This window comes from Gracilinanus agilis, chromosome 3 (assembly GCF_016433145.1).
Source record: "Gracilinanus agilis isolate LMUSP501 chromosome 3, AgileGrace, whole genome shotgun sequence".
NCBI classification, from domain to species: Eukaryota; Metazoa; Chordata; class Mammalia; order Didelphimorphia; family Didelphidae; genus Gracilinanus; species Gracilinanus agilis.
The window spans coordinates 125,970,973-125,991,528 of record NC_058132.1 but is presented as its reverse complement, the minus strand read 5'-3'; the positions used below and the strand labels follow the sequence as shown (position 1 = coordinate 125,991,528).

Here is a 20,556-nt window from a genome sequence, read left to right as displayed (position 1 = left end):
ATATATATATATATATATATATATATATATATATATATATATATAAAGTATTTTTAATTAAGGTATGCACATTGTTTTTCTAGACTTACCACTATGGCATACTTAACCAGACAAAAGGATAGTGTAAACATAAATTTGCACTGAGAAACCAGAAAATTTGTGTCCCTTCCTTTATTGCAATATTCACTTTATTGCAGTGGTCTGGAACTGAACCCACAATGTCTCTGAGGTATGTCAGTACACAGAGAGCCTTCAATAGATTGTTTAATGCTGTAAGCCCATGCCAAGCTGAGCAACACGAAGCTGTGTACTTTTTATCCCACCCCTAGAGATACTCTTTAATTGTAGTAAAAACAGAAGTTATTCAATGAGTTAATAATTATTAAGTACGAGCTAAGTGCCAGGCACTGTGCCAAGTCCTAGAGATTCAAAAAATGGCAAAAGACAGGCCTTGCCCTCAAGAAGTTCACTATCTAATGGAGGAGACAACCCAGATTAATTTGATTCAGTCAAGATATATACAGGATAAATTGGAGGCAATCAACAAAGATGAAGTGCTAGCAACAAAGGGGATGTGAAAGGCATTTTGAAGAAGGTGGGATTTTAGCTAAACCTTGAAGGAAGCCAGCACAGCCAGGAAGCAGAGATGAGGAAGGGAAGAATTCCAGGCAGGGGTGACAGTCAGTGAAAATGTCCAGATTTGGGAAATGGAAGGTCTTGTGTGAGTAACAGCAAGGAGGCCTGTGTGGCCGCACCCCAGCGTAGATGAAGGTGTGTGAAGTACTGGAGGACAAGCACAGTGGGGAGGACACAGGTCATGAAGGGCTTTAAAAGCCAAATAGGTTTTCTATTTGATTCTGGAGGTGATAGCGAGGCTAATGGCTTCAGAGTGTGTTATTACCACAGGGAATAGAGTTGGGGAGGCTACAGCTGCCAAGGACTGAGTGGGGAGAGGGTGTGAAATGCAATACTTGGAAAAGACTCTCTCTGCATCCCTATTCTCCATTAAAAAAAAAAGTATTTGTTGGTTACAGTGAAATTTCCAGGTATCTTCCACCCTCCCTTCCCTCCTCATACTAGAGAAAGCATCATTTGACAGAAAAGATATATATGTCTATACAAAACTATTTTTATTCCTTGGGTGAAGCACTGGAAAATTAAGTGAAGTAAGCAATGGTGCTAGGTTGGGAGCATCTCCTTTTTCAAGGCTGTCCTGGGAGGGCCAGTGATGTAAAAGATGAGTTTTTGAAGGGTCGTCCCTATACTTTAGATTGTGTCATGGTTTATCAAGGATCAAGGAATGTTCTTTCCTGTGGAAAAGACATAATAGTAAACCTAGTGAGATACTGGTTCAGAGGAATATGAGGTAGGATCACCAATAGACCACCGTTAATCACAGAGATTATTAATTGACTAAGAATTAAATGGGGATTGCAACCTAAATGAATGAGCTCTTCAGTAGCTGCCCTGGCTAGACTAAATCTCAAAGCAGTTGGGACTTATTTGGCCCCCAAATTTATTTTGGGGTAGTGTGTTTACGCAGGAATTAGGCTCCTAAGGGGAATCACAATGAGGCAATCCATGGAAGTGTTAACTAGTTGGGAGAGTTTATTTCAATCAGTACTCTTTGCACGTGTAAATAAATGTCCCAGGAAAAGCAAAGATGGCGTGGAGAGCCCATGACAAGAGGGAGAGAGAGATTGGGTTCGGAGTTCAGGACGCCAGAGTCAGAGTGGGCAGAACCGAGAGTTTCAAAGCAGCTTAGACTCCACAGTAATCTTACTTCGATGTCTTGCTGTGGTGTGGAGGTGACTCTGGGTTGTCAAAGGCTACACCAGTGAAGACAAACTTTGGCAGCCTCTACCGAACTGGGAAGGCTTCCAGCATTGGCCAGGCAACCAGCTAATGTTTACTGTCAACGGGACAGTTTAAATAAGGAGGGGGAAGTCAATCACCAGAAGAATGGCCACTAGAAAGTAAATTTTGGGCCAAGCGACTCATGAAATAGATGGATTATGATATAATAAAATGGGCCATCGGAGATGGCTCTCCTGTCTCTTACATCCCATTCTGTGGTATCAGAATGGTGGAAAAAGGAACAGAAGATGCTCAAAAGGACACAGTTCTTACATCTACAGACTTTAACTGCTATTACTTCTAATGAGTAATCTTTGTCAAATGACTAATGGGATAATATCAGAAGACTCGAATCATGGCCATGTTAACTTCTCACTAGATTAAACCAGGAGACAAAAGAGTTGTAGCTAAATAAAAGTGTGGCCCACAAGCCTTCCTCTAAGAGGCAACTTTAAGGAGTTCATTTAATTATGTATCCAAAGGCAACAAGAAACATAATTTCATGGGGCAGTTGGTCAGTCTATGTGTCAGATACAGCAATGAATGTAAGGAAGTCAAGCAACAGAACACCATTAAGACAACTGCAGTGTACGCTCTAATAACATCTGGCAGAGGATAAGGACAAAGAACTTTTAATAAGGAGATCAGTCATATCCATCTAAGTCAACAAGTACATTGCTATGTGAAAACTTCTACAAAAAGGTAGGCACTAGGGAAGATGACAAAAATATAAGAAAATCTGGCTCAGAATAAAAAACAACCGAAGAACAATCATAAAAGGACACAAGTCAGCTACAAAAATACATTAAAAAACAATACCAACATTCTCCTTATGATATTATGAACTCTCCAATGATCAAGGGCACCATCATCTTCCCAATTACCCAGATGTTCAATCTCTGTGTCGTGTTTGATCCTTTCACTCTCCCTTACACCATTTTCAATCCATTGCCAAACTTATTTTTTTTAACTTTTTAAACTTATGTTATAAGGAAAGGATAAGTTATAAGTATAACTTATCCTCTCCCTTACACCATGTTCAATTCATTGCCAAATCTTAATTTTTTTTAACTTCTGTTATAAGGAAAGGATAGGTATAACTTATCCTTTCCTTATAACACTTCACAGGCAGGAGAAGGAAGGAAAAGGAACAGACATCCCTATATCTCCTACTATAGTACCAGATATGGTTCTGAGAGCTTTTAAAATATTATTTCATAGGTCTTGATCAATGACACATTTAAACCCAGTTGAATTGCTTGTTGGCTATGGGAGGAGGGAGGGAGGAAGGGAGGGAAAGAACGTGAATCATGTAACCATGGAAAAATATTCTAAATTAATTCATTAAATGCTTTAATTAATTAAAAAATAAAACAGGGCTTAGTTCACCTGAAAAAAAAACTATTATTTCAAAAAAATTTTAATATTATTTCACTTGATCCTCACAATGATCCCAGGAGGGAGATGCTATCTATTATTATCTCCAGCTTAGGAAATTGAAGTTAAGATAGATTAAGTGACTTGCCCAGGGTCACACAGCTAGTAAGTCTCTGAGGTTACATTTGAAATAAGAACTTCTGATTTTAGGCCCAAATCCATTGTGCCACAACTCACTTCACAACATTTCTCATATACATCTCCATCTCTTCATTCACATAGTCACTGCTCTACTTCAGACCCTAATCCCTTCTCACCCAGACTTATTGCTTTAGCCTTCTCATTGGTCTCTTTGTCTCAAGTCTCTTCCCACTCTAGTATATCTTCCACTTAGATACCAAAGTAGGATGCTATTACAGGACACCAGAGAAACCTCAGCTTCACACTCCAAAAAAAGGAGGAAAAAAAAGAGTATTCTTGTTCCATCAACCAATGACTCCAAGTTATAAAAGGGTTTCAGGAACAAACTATTTCAGAATCCTCAGTTCCTGTTATCACAAATGAGCTCCCCAAAGGTACAGAGATAGCATAGGGGCCTTGAAGCATGTGAAGGTGTTGTAAAGACTTATTTTGCAAAGCTTCTCTGTTTGGTTTGTGTCCCTGGGGCAAAAATTGAAGTTCTACATTAACTAAGACTAAGGCTTTTTGCCTTCTGTCCTGAAATAGGGCTTTAGGGAGTATACTACTGGCTCTCCATTCAGCAATCTATTTGTATATTTTATGATGATGGGGCTAGGCTTGACAGGAAGGAGAAAAGATTCCTAAATAATTTTTCTAAATCTATTCAAATCTAAAACCTTATGAAGAATTATTTGACTTTTTAAAATTCTCAATTTTGCTTGTTCTAGCCTAAGAAATCTACCTTCGTTCCAATACAACATTTAAGGGGTCAGCAATTCAAAAATCTGAGATACTTGGTCTGACGAAATGAGATTCCATGCATTTGCAAATGTAACACAAGGAATATTTAGCGGATCATCGATATGATGGTGAATTTCTAGGACATTCATTCCTTTACTTTCCTGTCCATCACATGATTTATGAACCCAAGTCTGTTCCTTTGTATTAGAGGTCCCCATGCCTAGAATGCTTATCTTCCTTTGAAACACAGCTCAAGTCCACCTCCCCACTGTTTTTTCCTAATTTCCCTATCTGGTGACACTCTTCCTCTCTCAAAATTATTTCATATACTACTTTATACATATATTATATTTATATACCTATATGTTGAATCCCATTAGAAGAAGATGAGTTTCTTAAGGATGGGGATTATTTAGTTTTAGAACTGAATCTCCAGTTCATCCAAAAGTACGCATTCTACCACATAGAAGGTACTTAACAAATTCTTATTTGAATTAAAACATCATGGATATCCTCATGAAAAATAAGGAGTCACCATTAGTGTTTCTAGCTTAGGAATAGGAAAACTGAAGGCCAAAGAATTATGTTGTGACAAAGGCAGCAAGAGAACTGGCTCTTTGTCTTCTAGTTCACTGCCCTTGAAAAGCTGAAAATCATATACTTTAGAATAAAAATTCTACAGCAATTTTGTTTCTTTAAGTAATAAGCGTGACTTTTACACACATTTTTTAGAAAATAAAACTAAAATTAGAATGCATGCCATTTAAAGACAATTCTTTTTTATTTGCATTTGTACATTCATATATGAAATGACTTTTTAACTTTTTCGTGCGTTTTTTAAAAATCATATAGTTTGAACATTGTCTAAGTGTTTTGATATAGAAGACAAGTCAGATATCATAAGTGGGAAGATCCAAAACACACGGTTCTAGAGAATCTCTCCTTGATCCATATCCCAGAACCTCAGCAAAGTAAAGACTTCCTTTTTTCCCCTCAGGTATTTAAGAAATGACATCAACTCTAGTAGAGAAGCGTCAGGTCATCAGAAATAGCTGACAGAAAATAATTTGGAAGCAATTCCTTTTAAGATAGTTAAAATTATTTTCTTTTTCCTTTTTCTTTCCTTCAGAAATATCAAGGATAACTAAACCTTTTCACATTTCCATCTATCATCTGGACATTCCCTAACTAGTTTCCAAAAGCACTGTGAGGTCTCTGTTTCTATCCAGTTTGATTGTTCTACTGAGTTTTAAAATAACTGCATTTTGCTCCTTTTTAAAAAAAGTTTTCTAAAGTAACAGTATCAAACTTAAAATATTATCTATATTGCGTTACATTGTTATTATATTTTGTTAAACATTTTCCTAATTATATTTTAATCTGATTCTGGTTATACTGGGGAGTTGACAGGGGGACTGCTTGAGACCTACATGCCTTAAGTTTGATACGTCTACATACAAGTATCTAAAAATATTGGGTAGAAAGACAATTACTGGACATTTTCTAGAGATAAGAGGACAAAAAAGCATGAAAATATTACTACAAATGTATGAATAAAGCCTCTTCACACTCAGGGTGGAAACTGGTTTTAATAAACTTAGAGGGGACATTCAGTCCTATAGCATATGCTACAGAGGAAGGTAATGGTAGTGAAGAAATTAAGATCGGCTCCTTTCCTGACCTGGTTCCCTGATGGTCAGAACACAAGCTTGTTACAAACCACAAACCCAAAGAACTGAAAATAGATTGAGGGAAGCTATGATTTTTTTAATAATAATAATGATGATGATGATTATGATAGTTAGCATTTATATATCACTTTAAGATTTGAAAAGTACAAATGTTATCACATTTATTCCTCAAAACAAACTTGTGAAGTATGTGCTATCATTATCCCTATTTTACAGGTGAGGAAACTGAAGTTAAGTGGTGAATTGATTTCCCTATAACACTACTAAGCAACTAAGGTAGGGTGTCTTCCTGATTTTAAGTCCAGAACTCTATCCATTATACTTCCAAGCTGCCATGATTAAATTTAAAATTAAAAATAAAGCACCTATGAGCCTTCAGAAATATATAAAAACTTAATTGAGAGTATCCCCAATTATATTTGTTTTATAAATGTTTCTTGAGAATCAACTATGATCAGGGTGGGCAGCAAGATGCTGCAATAGATAGAATTCCAGGCCTAGAGCCAGAAAAACTCATCTTTCATGAGTTCAAATCTGGCCTCAGATACTTACTAGCTAGCTGCAGGATCCTGGGCAAGTCACTTAACTCAATTTACCTCAATTTCCCCATCTGTAAAATAAGCTGGAGAAGAATGTGGCAAACCACTCCAGTATCTTTGCCAAGAAAAATCCCAAATGAGGCCAAAAAAGGCAGACAACAACAGAACAAGAAAAGTACCGAAATGTAGAGTTATTGTTAAAAGGGACCTTGGAGATCTCTTATTCCAATTTGTACCATTTCTACAGTATTTTCATGTGCTCATCCAACCTCTAGAGTTCCAATTTTCTCCTTCTCCACTGTGGCAGCCCATCTCATTTTCAGACTATAGCAGCCTTCTGAGAGAGAGGGAAAGACAAAGTACTCTCTACAGGTGAATTCTTCCCCACGTTAGATTCGATCAGTCCATTTGGGATGCATGAACAGTACGTCAGATAAATGTCTCTGATCAGAGGGGAGAGGAACAGCTGCTAATCAAATGCTGTCACACATGATTTGTAGCACCCTAAACTTCATGAGAGGCATAAAAATAAAGATCACAAAACCATGTTTATTTCCCTTTCACTGCTGTTTCTGACATTACTATTGCAGTCAGGCAGGCTGAGTCAAAACAGTTTTCTAAAAATATGGATCAGCTGAGACCCTTAAAAAGTCTCCTTTTATGGAGTTATCGTTAGGACTTTTCCCCTAGGGCTGCTTTGTATATGCCTTTCCAGAGGAGCTCCTCTTCTGCCAGAATCATAATCTCTACTTCAGTCTCTAGTCATCTAAAAAGAAAAAAAAAAAAATACAACTCTTTCTCATTGTGTGGGGATCCCAGGCTCCCAAAGGCTGATAAGCAAATCTGCAATCCGGCTAGAAATAGTAGTTAACTATACCTAATGTAGTTATATCCTCCAATGAGGAACACAAGATAAAGATGTGACCAAAGTTCTTATTATAATGTAATTAGTGTAGTGAGGAGGTGGCTTGTGGAAATGGCCACAAACCAATCACTGTTAAATCCTTGGAAACCCAATTCCACTGTTTCCATATTTCCAGAAAAAGGTGGTAGCCAAACTCTTTTTGAACAGCCAGATTATGAAAAGAGGAAAAATTTCAATCCAATCACTATCTTTTTTTGTAATGAGGGGAACTAAATTGGATGGCCCCATTTGAGGAGTTTTGTATACCTAAGGTAGATTGAACAATACCTTGGCCTTTTTGAAAATTTTTGCCTCTATTTAAATGATCAGCAAAGGAAGTGGAAATGCTTTCTAACAAGCCTCATGAGCAGAGGGTTTCCAGAATTTGCATTCCTTAAAATATTCCTGTTTTTATAGCTCTTTCCCTCTAAATTATGTGCCTGTCTGTTTGGCATCTGAGGTCAAGAAGATTCATCTTCTGAATTTAAAATCTAGCTGCAAACACAGACTAGCTATTTGATCCTGGGCAAATCCCTTAACTGTTGGCCTCAGTTTCCTCATCTGTAAAATGATTGGGAGAAGGAAATGGCAAACCACTCCTGTACCTCTACCAAGAAAACCCCAAGATCAACTCTTGTTGGGCGCAGCTGAAAACAAATGAACAATGATAAACCATATATTAAGAATTCCTATGGGTTGTGTATTGACTTAGACCACAACATATTATTATTATCTACAGTTTATAGTTTTTATTTATTTCACTAAATATTTCTCATTTACATATTAATTGGGCTCAGAAGATTCTTGAAGGGGAGTATAGTGAGTCTAGTGCTCTTATGGGCTATATTTGACATCTCTGGAGTAGAGGCTGGCAATAAAAAAGAAGTTTTCTTCTCTGGCTACTAACCAAATTCTTATTATTAATCCAGAGAAAATATCCCAGAAAACAGGAGCGAAACAGGCAAACTGGAAGGAAGGCTCTAGTTTCCCTGAACATCCAACTGAATCTGCTCATACACAATACACTATCTGTGCCCGGAATATTTTCTTCCTTCTGATGCTGCACATCGCTCCATAAATCTCCACTGTACTACTGGGTCAAAGAAAGAAGGTCGATTGAGGGATTTTCATCTTTATAATCTGAAGGAAGGCATAACTTACATGTAAAGCATAGAGTTAACCATGCATGTTTGACATGTGAGATGCAATCTGCACAGTAATTTATATTTAAATGGCACCTTTCTCTTAAGAGCTCAAGTAAATTTACAGACTTTTAGTTAATTAATCCCAGCAATGCATCCATGAAGGAGGTAAATGATATGTATATATTAACCTCATTTTCCTGACAAAGGAATAGAAACTCATTTAGAGAAGCCAACAAGTCTCTTTCTGGTTTTGCTTCACAGCATCTTTCCTGCCTCCATTCGTAGCCCCCAGTGTCATCTCTGGCATCTGGGTCAGTCTTTGATTGATCCAAGAGATTAAAAAAAAAAAAACCTTCAAAGGAAGGATGGGGAGGCTAAGGTGTGTACGTGTGCAAAGACCCTATCATCCTCCATCGTATTCTATTCCTTGCATCTCTTTTTGCCATTTTAGAGGAGAAGTCAGGAAGAATTGAGGTTCAAGCCTTGCCTTTAGACCCATACAGGCTCTGTAACTCAAGTGAATCATTTAATGCCCGAAGCAACTCCATAAGATTCTAAATTGCAGATCTGCATTGATAGAGAGGTTAATCAAATCAATAAGCATTTTTAAGAGTCTACTATAACTGTACTAAGCACTATGCTTGAGTGATAAAAGTGAGTTTCCTTTTTAGGGAGCTCCCCTATACTAATAAAATTGCAGGTCTAGTCCAAGCATTTAGTTTTGTTTGTCTAGAAAGGGATTGTCATTTTCCCTTGGTCATTTTTTTAAAACTTAATAAAATTTTTATTATATTATGATTGGCAAAAGAATACATTTAAATTAAATTTTATTTTATTCTCAGTTTTGAATTCTTTCCCCCTCTTCTCCACAATTCAAGGCAGGAAAAGCAAACCTCACTATAACTATTCAGTCATGCAGAACCAATCCTTGGATTTTTCCTATGTCTATACTGAACTTTCAAGGCAGTAAAGTAGTGGCAGTGCTGGAGGTGGTGCTGGTAAATGTATCTATTTTTGAGGGTCAGGCAGTAGGCAGATAATTTTATTCACGGCAGTTCACTGTTTCATTCTGTGATCCTGTGGCAAAGAGTTTAGGGAGAGATTCTGTCTAAGAAAAATTTGATTCAATTATCAACTCAAAAAACAGTACCACTAAAATTTTTAGACACAGGTTAAGAATGAGTTTCACCTGGTTTTATCAAAAAAGGTTGGGCTGGGTTTTTTTTTTTAAACCCTTAACTTCTGTGTATTGGCTTCTAGGTGGAAGAGTGATAAGGGTGGGCAATGGGAGTCAAGTGACTTGCCCAGGGTCACACAGCTTGGAAGTATCTGAGGCCAGCTTTGAACCTGGGACCTCCAGTCTTTAGGCCTGACTTTCAATCCACTGAGCAACCCAGCTGCCCCCTGGGCTGGGTTTTTTTAAGTAAGTTTATTAACTGTGCTTCAGTTCTAAGGTCCCCTGAAGCACTTTATAAACAATTAACTAAGTATCATATTTTGCCAAGGGCACACCAACACTTACTCCAGTCTCTACTTGCCTTAAGGAGAATCAGCTCAAGCCCTACATTTTACAAACCTTGGAAGTTTTGCTTTTATTGGTCTGTGTTCTTGGATATTGGGGAATGAGGTATCTCTGCCAAGTTCAGCTGGCTCAGGCTCAGGAGTTGTCTCCTGCCCACTCACACCCAACCCCATTCATAGTCACAGGGGAAAAATTCAACCAATTAAAAACTTGGAAAAACTATAAATTTTTCTACATGCCTCTAACTTTGTTTTATTATTATTTTTTTAATGCCTAGTTTTCAAGAACTCATTTTAAACCGAGCCACGGTTATCCAGATGCAATAAAAACACTTTTACTCAAGTTTTAACAAAGGTTTCCAGCCAAAAATGGCAAGGAGCAAATCTGGTTAGCCCCACTTTTCTGTGTCTATCTGGAATTAAGCAGACTATTCTAGTTGTTGCACCTGGGTGGGAAGAGAGAGTGGGGGAACTCCTGACAACTGATTTGTTAGATTCTTTCCCAAATGCTTGAAAGGCTCATAGGATAAGAAAAGCTTAACCTCTTTAAGAAGAGAGTTCCAGTAGGCTATGAAATGGTAAACTAGGGCTAATTGTCTCATGAACCTGATCTTAACTAAATACCCATTATAAAGGAATAGGGGACATAGAGAAGTAGAAAAAGAGAGAGAATGTTTTGAACTTTTGGCTTAAAGAATTTTATAACTTCCCAGATTTCTCCATGCCTGGCTGCCATTTAGGCCACAATTGTGACGACCAATTAACTCAGGTGGTTAGAAACCAGTGATAATGAGGCCAAGGCTATAACTGCCTATAAACACTGGTTAGCTTCACTTGATTATGCATTTAACAGAAAATATCTACCCTTCCAGTGTGCTCCACAAGTAGTAAAAGCCAAGGACAGACCACAGAATCAGAAACCTACAACTGGACAGGCCCTGAGAGGCATCTAATTCAATCTCTTCACTTTATGGATGAGTAAAGTGAGGTTCAGTCAGCTAAGTGGTGCAGCAGCAGATAAAGTCCTAGGCGGGGAATCAGGAAGATTCATCTTCCTAAATTCAAATCTAGCCTTAGGCATTTACTAGCTGTGTGATCCTGGGCAAATCACTTAAACCTGGCTGCCTCAGTTTCCTTATCTGTAAAGTGAGCTGGAGAAGGAAATGGTGAACCACTCTAAGTATCCTTACCAAGAAAACCCCAAATCAAAAGCCCAGAGAAGTGAAACCCCAAATCAAAAGCCCAGAGAAGTGAAATAATTTACACCAACTCAATGGGTAGTCTGATCAAGGCAAGTGTGCCATTAGGATTGAAAGCAGCATTTCAATTAACCTGACCTACTAATAAAATCACAGAATTTTAGATTGGGAAGGAACCAGGGAAAGAAACTCCAATTTCTTCATCACACATAGAGAAAAACTGATGCCCAGGGATGTGATTTGTTCTAAGTGTCTGTCCCAGGTAGCAGATGGCAGAGCTTTTGACTAGAAGTCCAACCCTATTTCCATTACTTCATGCCTCCTCTCTGATGTTGGATCAATATCATAAATTTGACTGAAGAAGGGAGGTGGGCTACTACACACATGAATGCAGGCTAAACTGAAACTTTGGACAGTTAAAAACTTGAATTTCAAAATCTTAGTCACTCTAGGAAAACCATCCATTGCCTGTCTTTGTTTTACTTTAACCCTGAATCTAAATCCTTATTGGTTCAAATCCTAAAGAGGAGGTTTGTAGTTCTGACTCTTTGTTCATAAGCACAGGTTCTGTTTTCAGAACACCAGGAGCATACCTGTGGTGTGGGCACTAACTTTCAACTGCTGCCTAGCAATCATTTGTACTTTAGCTTTGTTCACCAAGACTTTTTATAAACCTCAGTTCCCATCTTACCAGTTAATTTTAACTTATGAAAGAGCTAAATCACCTAAGTTATATTTCTCTAAGAACTATTTTTTTACTATGGCACTTTGACAAAACAGCTAGTAACCAAGTCTTCTTGGCAGAATATTCTATGTACTGTGTGCTACCACATATACTTTAAATAAGGACGCCTAAAGATGAAAACAAATTGATTTTTTTCTTGTGTCTATTCAGAACTCTTCCTCCCTAAAAAATTTAGAGGCAAAATATTTTTTTATAATCAATTGCATGTAATAATCCAGGAACTTTTAAAGATTTTGAAAATGAATTATATTTAACCATACTCAAATTGTGTAACTAAACAAAATGAAGAATTAGAAATGGAAAAATATAAATACATATTGGCTGATGAGTAATGTAATATTGAAAATTAATATTATGCCAAATGTAATATTTAGAAATTCATTTAGAAATATAATACTAGTTTAAAAATTGTTGTGGTTGCCATTTATAAAATAATTAACCCTTAAGTCACGAGGATGATAGTAGCTTTTAACAATTTAATTTTATTATTAATATAGTCTAAAACAGAAATAAGGAGGGAAGGAAATAAAAAAAAAAGTTTCCTCCTAGTCTACCACCCTAATCTTACACAAGAGTGTCTTCTGCCTGAGTCACCAATGCCGAATCAAAGAAAGACACCCAGCCAAAAATCTCCAGAGAAAAAAACCCGATCTCCTCTACGGTCTCATTTTTTATAGTCCTCTTTCTCCACATCACTTACTTTCCTTGTATGCTAGTCTATCCCATCTCAGGAACCAATCAAAGTTTCTGGAGAGTTCCAGCCACCCTAATGGACTAGCTTGGATGAACAGAAAGTTCGCAACCCTGGGAGGAAGGGGTTCCCTTTATATAGCAGATAAATGATAGAGTGCATAGTATAAATAGCAGAAAGACAAAGATAGATAGATAGATAGATAGATAGATAGATAGATAGATAGATAGATAGATAGATAGATAGATAATGGATAGACAAATAGATAGATGGATAGATGGATGGATAGATTGATGGATGGATGGATAGATAGATAGATAGATAGATAGATAGATAGATAGATAGATTCTAATGAAAGAAGATAAGAACAAACTTGGAAAGAGGGTTCTTACCTCCCCTAAGGAAATGAGATGAAGGCTTAGATCCAAGGAGTATAATATGATGAAACTTATCAACTATTTGGAAAATGACTTGTCATGTAAGCAGCTGGAGGTGGGGTGGGGTGCGGTGTGCAGGGGAGAGGACTATAAGGGAAAGAAGATGGTCCTTTGGCAGCCCTAACAGAAACATATACAGAAACTACAGAGCTATCCTAAATATCTCCAGTACTCAGCAGAGGTGTGAGCTAGAGATGGATCTAAAATTGTATAACGAGATAGTTATACAAAAGAAAATCAAATAGAATTTTCTAAATCCTTGTCTGGGCTTTTGAACCGACTATGGGAAATGAGCTCACACAATCTGTTGCAGGTTGGGGCTGTGACTCAAATCTACTCCTCACTTTGATTTTCCTTTGATTAGAAATGGCAATCTCATTACTGAAGAAGAACTCTACTCACCTAGAGGGAATTCCCTAAGATCAGCTACATCATGACCCTAGAGGATAGCAGCAGTTTTGTAATTGGGCCTGACAATTTTGTGAATACTATTAAAGTCCCCAGATATTGCAAAAAAAGGGGGAAATGAGAATCAATACCCAGTTGTGTGATTAGATGACATGGGAATTAGCTATGCTTTTATCAAGTGGCAATTTGCTCATTCACGAAATTACTAGAAAGAAGCATTTGGCAATTACAAAAAAGGAAAGAAATGACAAAGGAGACATTACCATTTCCCCTTTCCTCACTCAGTTTAAGAGTTCCCCAAGCTCTTTTGTTGTGCAAAAGGGGCATAAGTTAATCAATGGTACATTTTTGAACATACGGCTCAAAATTCATCTTCTCCATGATAGCTTTCATAATGAAGTTGAATTTTATCTTGTGATACCTTTTGCCATTTTCTCCCAATCCCTAATTAATATTAGTTAAGTAAGAATCTGAATAGCTACTAGTTTTTAGAGTTGCATTTACATAACATAAAAAGCTTTCTCTACAAAAGCACTGTGAGATTTTTAAAAATAATTCTTATATTATCTATTTGGTAGAAAGGCTCAGAGTCACACAGCTAGTAACTAATTGGAGCCTGGGTTCCAACCCAGTTCTCTTCCCACTGCATCTTGCTATCACCCTAGAGTATAAATATGACTGTGGTTGTTGTTTGGTCATGTCTGACTCTTTGAAACACCATTTAGAGTTTTCTTAGTAGAGATACTAGAGTGGTTTGCTCTTTCCTTCTCCAACTTATTGTACAGATATGGAAACTGAGGCAGAGTTAAATGAGGCTGAGAGAGATTAAATATCTTGGCTCAGGTTCAAAAGCATCACGGCTTGAAAGCAGAAGCTCTTTGCCTATAACTTCTATAGTGACCACTTCAGTGACAAAAACTATAGCTACCCTTTCTCGTGTAACCTCGGTATGAGTTCTAGGATGCTGCCAAAGACCCAGCAGTACAAAACTTGCCTTTAGAGAGTGCTTTTTCTTTTTTAATGAAGTTTAAGATTTACCATTTCTCCCTCCCATAGAGGGAGGCCTTGCTAACTCTAAAATGATACCAGCTCAAGAAGGTAGATGTACTCTCAAAGGCATAAAGATTGACAAATTCACATGATCCCATCATTCCTTCTAAGGTTTCCTATGAACTCAAACCAAATCATGGACCCAAAAGGTTTAGAAAACCCCAGGATTCTTATAGCCATGTGAACTGGCTTCAGGAGATATTTTTGTCCTTTAGAGCCTTTATTTTCCATTGATTTTTAACGGCTTTCCTGACTCCAAGTATTTCAAATTTTCTCCAGTTTGTTTAAAAAAAAATCAGTGCCTTCAAAAGGAAATCCCTACTAACTACCATGTTGATAATCTAACCAGTATAAAGACAGGCTCTATGAGCCTAGGCTCATGTAGTCTCCAGTCCCATACTGGATGACTACCAAGATGGGTTTTGTCCTTTGTGCACCCCTCTCCATGTCACGGCTCACACAACAATAATTGTGTTAACATAAGCACATCATGAGTTCAGTTGAGTATCAGCTAATTCATAGCAGATGTTTCTTAGATTACTGAAAAAAAACAAAACACTGGAATGGGTTTAGATTGGCAGCCTTTTCCTTTAAAGGGACTAGGACTAGAACAGCAAGCAGCAGCCAATGAGAAATAAAATACTTGCAGAACTGAGTAAATTAGGAGACTTTATACAGTTTCCCTATATTTTATTCAGCATAATCTGAGCCCAGTAGCCATTTGATTTCATTAGTCAGAAAAAATTGTGCATGCACCAAAATGTGAAGAAAACCTCTCTATTTTGAACTTTGGTTAACTAGGATTTTACTTTTGGTTTGGGCAACAGGGACTAGCTTAAATGATTAGCCTAATGAAGCATACAATTATGAGAAAGGAAAGCAGATTTTTTTCTATTCTAAAATATCCTCTTGTTCTTCCCACACATTTATCCTCCATCCAAAATCTTGCCAATATAAACATTATCTGGAGAATATCTATAAAATAGGATCTTTGCATCCTGTATGAACAAGGGGCTCCTTGGAGCATGGCATAGGCATATGAATTACATAATGCTCAAAACACACTCCACTAATTTCACAGGCTCAAAGTGTAGGAGGATTTTGTCTCCTATTTTTAAAAAAGTGTTTAAAAAAGATGCTCCGGTTCTCATTTTCTATGTAACGATGGAACTCAAATTAAGGAAACCCTCTCAGGTCACATCCCAGAGAGGAACCAGTAAGGTCCTGGAGAGCTTCAGGGTGCAAGGAGGCATGTGCAGAAGTACTAATGAAAGTCACTTAAGATTAGTGAGAATGGCTGGAGGGCAGTCATAGCCCCTTTCCTAAGCTAAATCCAACTTAATAGCAAGGCTTAGCCTGCTAAAGCCAATGATGGAATTTGTCCAAATGATTTCAACAAAAGTTAATATTAACCAAGCTCTCTTAGGTGTGATTGACAGCGATTTATTCTGTTGTATTGTTACCTGAACTCCTCCAAAGTTAAGGATGAATGGGAATTGGCAGGAAAGGAGGTCAGTACATCCAATAGTGCAGCTCTGTCTCTTAGCTTTGGGAAAGAGAAGAATCTTTTTGGTATGTGTTCTTTTGTTTATTACATTTTTCCCCCAACTGAGTATCTTTTCCATTTACATGAACTATTCACAACTGAAGGGGAAATTGTGTCCAGGAAGAACAGATGGAAAAGAATACATTTCACTCGAGGTCTTAAATGTATCCATGGTCAGTTAGTGCGGTCATAGTGGGCTTTTTACAGATCATTTATTTCTTTCACTGAAAAGTCTCCATAAATACTCAGTATAAAAAAAGAGATATATACAATTTTTTAAATTTTTTCCCCAGGGTTACATGATTCATGTTGTCTCTCTCTCTCCCCTCTTCCCTCCTTCCTCCCAGAGCTGACAAGCAATTCTACTGAGTTATACATGATATACTTCTTATTTGCCAGTGCCTTGAAGAATAAAGAAAATTTCTCACAAATGTACACAGGATAAGGTTGTCTAAGTGTGACCTGATCTTTTCTGAGGGCTATATAAAGTGATTTTTAGATATTAAAAAACACCATCTTGCATGGAATGATAGAATTTTGGAAAACTAGAAAAGGCCTTAGAGAATCACTAGAGTCTTATAGCCCTTTACTAAAATGCAAAATAACTAGATCCATTTATTTCTCTGATACAGAATATGGTAATTCTTCAATTGTATGACTGCAATATGTACTTTAGAACAAGAGCCTCCAGACCCTTCTTGCTGTAGTAGATTGATTATGAATGCCCATCCACCCCTTCTTCTCACCCCCCAATCACTACCTGGCGGTCAGCTGCCTGGTCTCTTCTTGCCTTTCTGAATTTCACTAGGCTGGTCATTGGACAGAGGACATATGCTTCCTCCTTCAATTGTCTCCCACTGGATAGAACCTGTCATAATGTATACTTTATGGGGAAAACCTTTGAGATTCCCACGTTTCTTCGATGTATTAAAGAAATGAAATAGAAATTTAGTGAAAATTGTCAGTTAGTCATATTATAATATTGGGGATAGAGACTTATAGTATTGGAAGGAACCAAGAGATTTTACAGTCCCACTCTAATTCCTCCTTTGCTTCCATCATCACCATTTCAGTGATGAGGAAGCCAAAGCACAGCTCCAAAGTCAAATGAAACCCTGGTCAGAATAAAAACATTATTTCTCCTTGTCTCTATTCCTCTGGAATTTGCACTAGCCAGGGAATAAATGGTTTATTAAATATCAGCAATATGGCCAAATTTCCCTACTATTTAAAACTCTGACACTAGGAAGGTTCTAGTTCTTCAGGACTGATGTCTTGGACATCGAGGTTGTTTGCATTTAACTAGAAACTAAATTCATCTTGATAATATTTAAGGACACAAGCAAGCATCCATGCCTACCATTTCCCAGGCTTCTGCTACCAATATCTTCCTCAATTTTTCTTATCCCCCAAGGTAATGGCAAATGGGGCACAGGCCAAACTGCTTAGGAGGTGAAAATAGGAAAAAAGGGTAACTTATTAAAACTCAGTAGTCACTGGTGCAAAGAACTCAGAGACTTTGTAAGCTTGAATATAATTGACAAAAGGCTCTGTGAGGCAAGCAGGAATAGAATGCATTCGTATATGAAGGTGACACTATTCTACATTGTAAACATTTGTTTAACATGGTGTCTCAGCTTTGCATTCACTGATCAATTCATATACATATATTCACAGTGCATATACCCATGCACATTATTATTAACGACAACTGATTTATATCCAGAGACTTCCTTTCCTCAAAGGACCATTTTACAAAAGCTGACGCGTTTTATTAACCATCACTGAATTCTTACCAGACCAATAATTAGGTTCAGGCAAACAGTATTGGATTTATTGGAATGAAGCATGAATATTTACTTTCTGGGAATTACTGCAATGCTGGTAGATATCAAGTATGGGAATGCCAGGGAGTATCTTATTTATAGCCCTATCTCTCATGTTGCCCTCTCCCCAGCTCCCACCAAAGCCAGAAATTACACTTACCTTTCTGAATATAGAAACTCTCTGTTGAATGTCTCACTAATGTGCTTACCAATTCTAACTTTGGTAGTATTATTTATGTATATGAATTAACTCCCTATTGGATCATGAGTTCCTTGAGGGAAGGGATTATGTTATTTTTCAGAATCATATTCTTGCATAGTTATAGTTTTCCGGTGTTCAGTGTAATCTCTCTTCCTTATAATACCTTGCACAGTGCAAGTGCTAAATTGTGTTTGTTTTTTTTTACTTTTTATTATGAACTTTAAAAAAAATCATTAGCATATACCAACATTACAAAGTACAAAGAAGTGTCAAAAAAAGATGGCATACGAAAGCAGTAATTTCTGATATATAATTCTTTTAATTTTAATTTTTCCAAGAATATAATTTATTATTAGTGTATACTATTATATTATGTATTAGTGTACATTAAATTTAAAACACTAGTAATAATACTGCCCTATTTGTATCACGTCCTGAATATTTTATTTTCTTCTATGTATTTTTAATCTTTTATTGATACTTTTTCTTTCTTTTTTTTTGTCTCTCTACAACTCCCTACTAAACTCATTTCCCTCAATAAATGTTGTTGAAAGAATGATCAAATTATGCTTTTAATGTCAGATTCTAGCTAAGTTCACTAATTTTACAAGCCTGAATTTTCCAATTCTGCTTTGAGTATTTTGCCATGATTTCTATAACACTTCAAATTGATTTAGAATATGAAATATCACCACGTTAACCATAATCTCACCTTCACACTATGAAACCAATGGAAGGTCAGAGAATTTTTACACAATAATAAAGAGTCCTTTTCATCTTCAAATTAAAATTAGCCATCCAGTATTCCTGGTATAATCCTTTAATTAAATCTAACTTATTTGTTCCTTAAATAGGTCTACTAAGATTATAGATAGCCAATTATAAAGACCAAGAGACTTCTTTGTTCTCATTATATGAGATCCAAACTCCTTAGTAAATGATGTACCCTCCTCTCTCATTGGATCACTATAGAAATTAAAATCTAATGGTTTGACTAAAATATATGAAAATTATAAATAATATGGTAGTTGCTGATTCAAAGTATTATTGCTCAAAGTCAAAATGACTTTAATAACTTTTATTTACAAAAGAGGTAGAAAGAGTGAAAGCAGAGAAATACAAAAGGGTAGAGAAGACATTAGCCTATTTAACTAACTATTGCTCCAGTGCTTGACTCAGCCAGGATTTGTTGACCTTCAAGTGGAATTAAACTCTCTCCAGAAGACAGGAAGGGAAAACCAGCTATCCACTCAACCAAGTTCCCTCCAAGAGGCAGGTCAAGATGATGACTCCTAAGGCTGACTTTCTTCCTCAACCTTCTTCAACCAACCTTCTTCTTGAAGCTGACTTCATTCTTGAAGTTGGACTTCCCTGCCCCAGAAATTCAGGGCCTTTTATAGTGGCTTCTTGTCCTTTCCCCTCTTCATCAGGGTCAATCATAGCTTTCAAATTGCCCAGCACTACCCAGGAGGGCAGTGTCTGTGGGGTCTACTTCTCCACCTTCTGGAGATATGAATTCTATCAAAAGGGTTCACAGTTTCCTGGTTGAAGCTTGTGATGATTCAATCAAAAGGTAGACAAAGGAGAGTTAATCCTGTCTTCAAAATCTAGTGACAGAGGTTCCGGGTTAAGATGGCGGCAGAGTAAGAAGCAGCTCTTAACCTCTCCTGACCGAAACATACAAAACTCCTCAAGGGGACATAAAAACAAGTCCAGACGAACGGAGGAACCCCACAACAGGGCACAGCGTGGAAGGTACGTGGAATCGAGACATTTCCAAGCTAAAAAGGGCTCTCACTCACTCAATCGCGAGCTGAGCAACCGCCCCACCCCCACCCCCTCTACACTCACCTATAGCTCCGAACCCAGCTAAAAAGAAATAGAGCAAGTTTGGGGCACCCATCGAGTCATCAGCAGCTCCGGGACCTGTTCCTGAGAGCAGCAAGACTTAGGACCCCATTAAGTCAAAAAAAGCACGCGAAATCTGAGCGCGCGCGCCGGAGCAGGACGCTGGGCGCGCAGAGTGCCGGCTGAGTAGAGGCGTGGGTGGAGGCAGAACTAAGCCTAAGTGGGGAACCAGTGCAGACGGGTATACGACTGTGGAAGCAGCGCCCTGAGACTTGTAAAGAAACCTCCAGCAGAGGAACAAGCAAGAGGGCCCACCAGGGGGCTTGACCTTGGGAAAAACCAGAATTCAGACCTCAGGAGCCAATAGATTGGGAACAGACACTGAGCCCGAGGATAAAGCTGAGAAGCTGCTGGGCTAATGATGGCTACTCAGCATCAGCATCAGGAGGTTCAGAAGAGAAAGAATAATAACAAAAAGAAGAAGTCTTTAACACTCGACAGCTTTTACACAGAGAAAATCCAGACAACCGAGCAAACAGAGGAGGAGAACAAACAAGCATCCGGACCCTCCTCAAATAAGGAAAACTCCTCACAAGCTATGGAAGAGTTCAAAACTGAGATTCTGAGGAAAATGGAAGAGATCTGGCAA

At 37.6% G+C, this 20,556-nt stretch overlaps 1 protein-coding gene across 1 annotated transcript in view; it reads right to left on the bottom strand.

The window, feature by feature from the left end:
• Nucleotides 1–20,556, bottom strand: part of LHFPL6 (LHFPL tetraspan subfamily member 6) — a 267,595-nt gene that overhangs the window by 49,982 nt on the left and 197,057 nt on the right. The window lies entirely within an intron of this gene.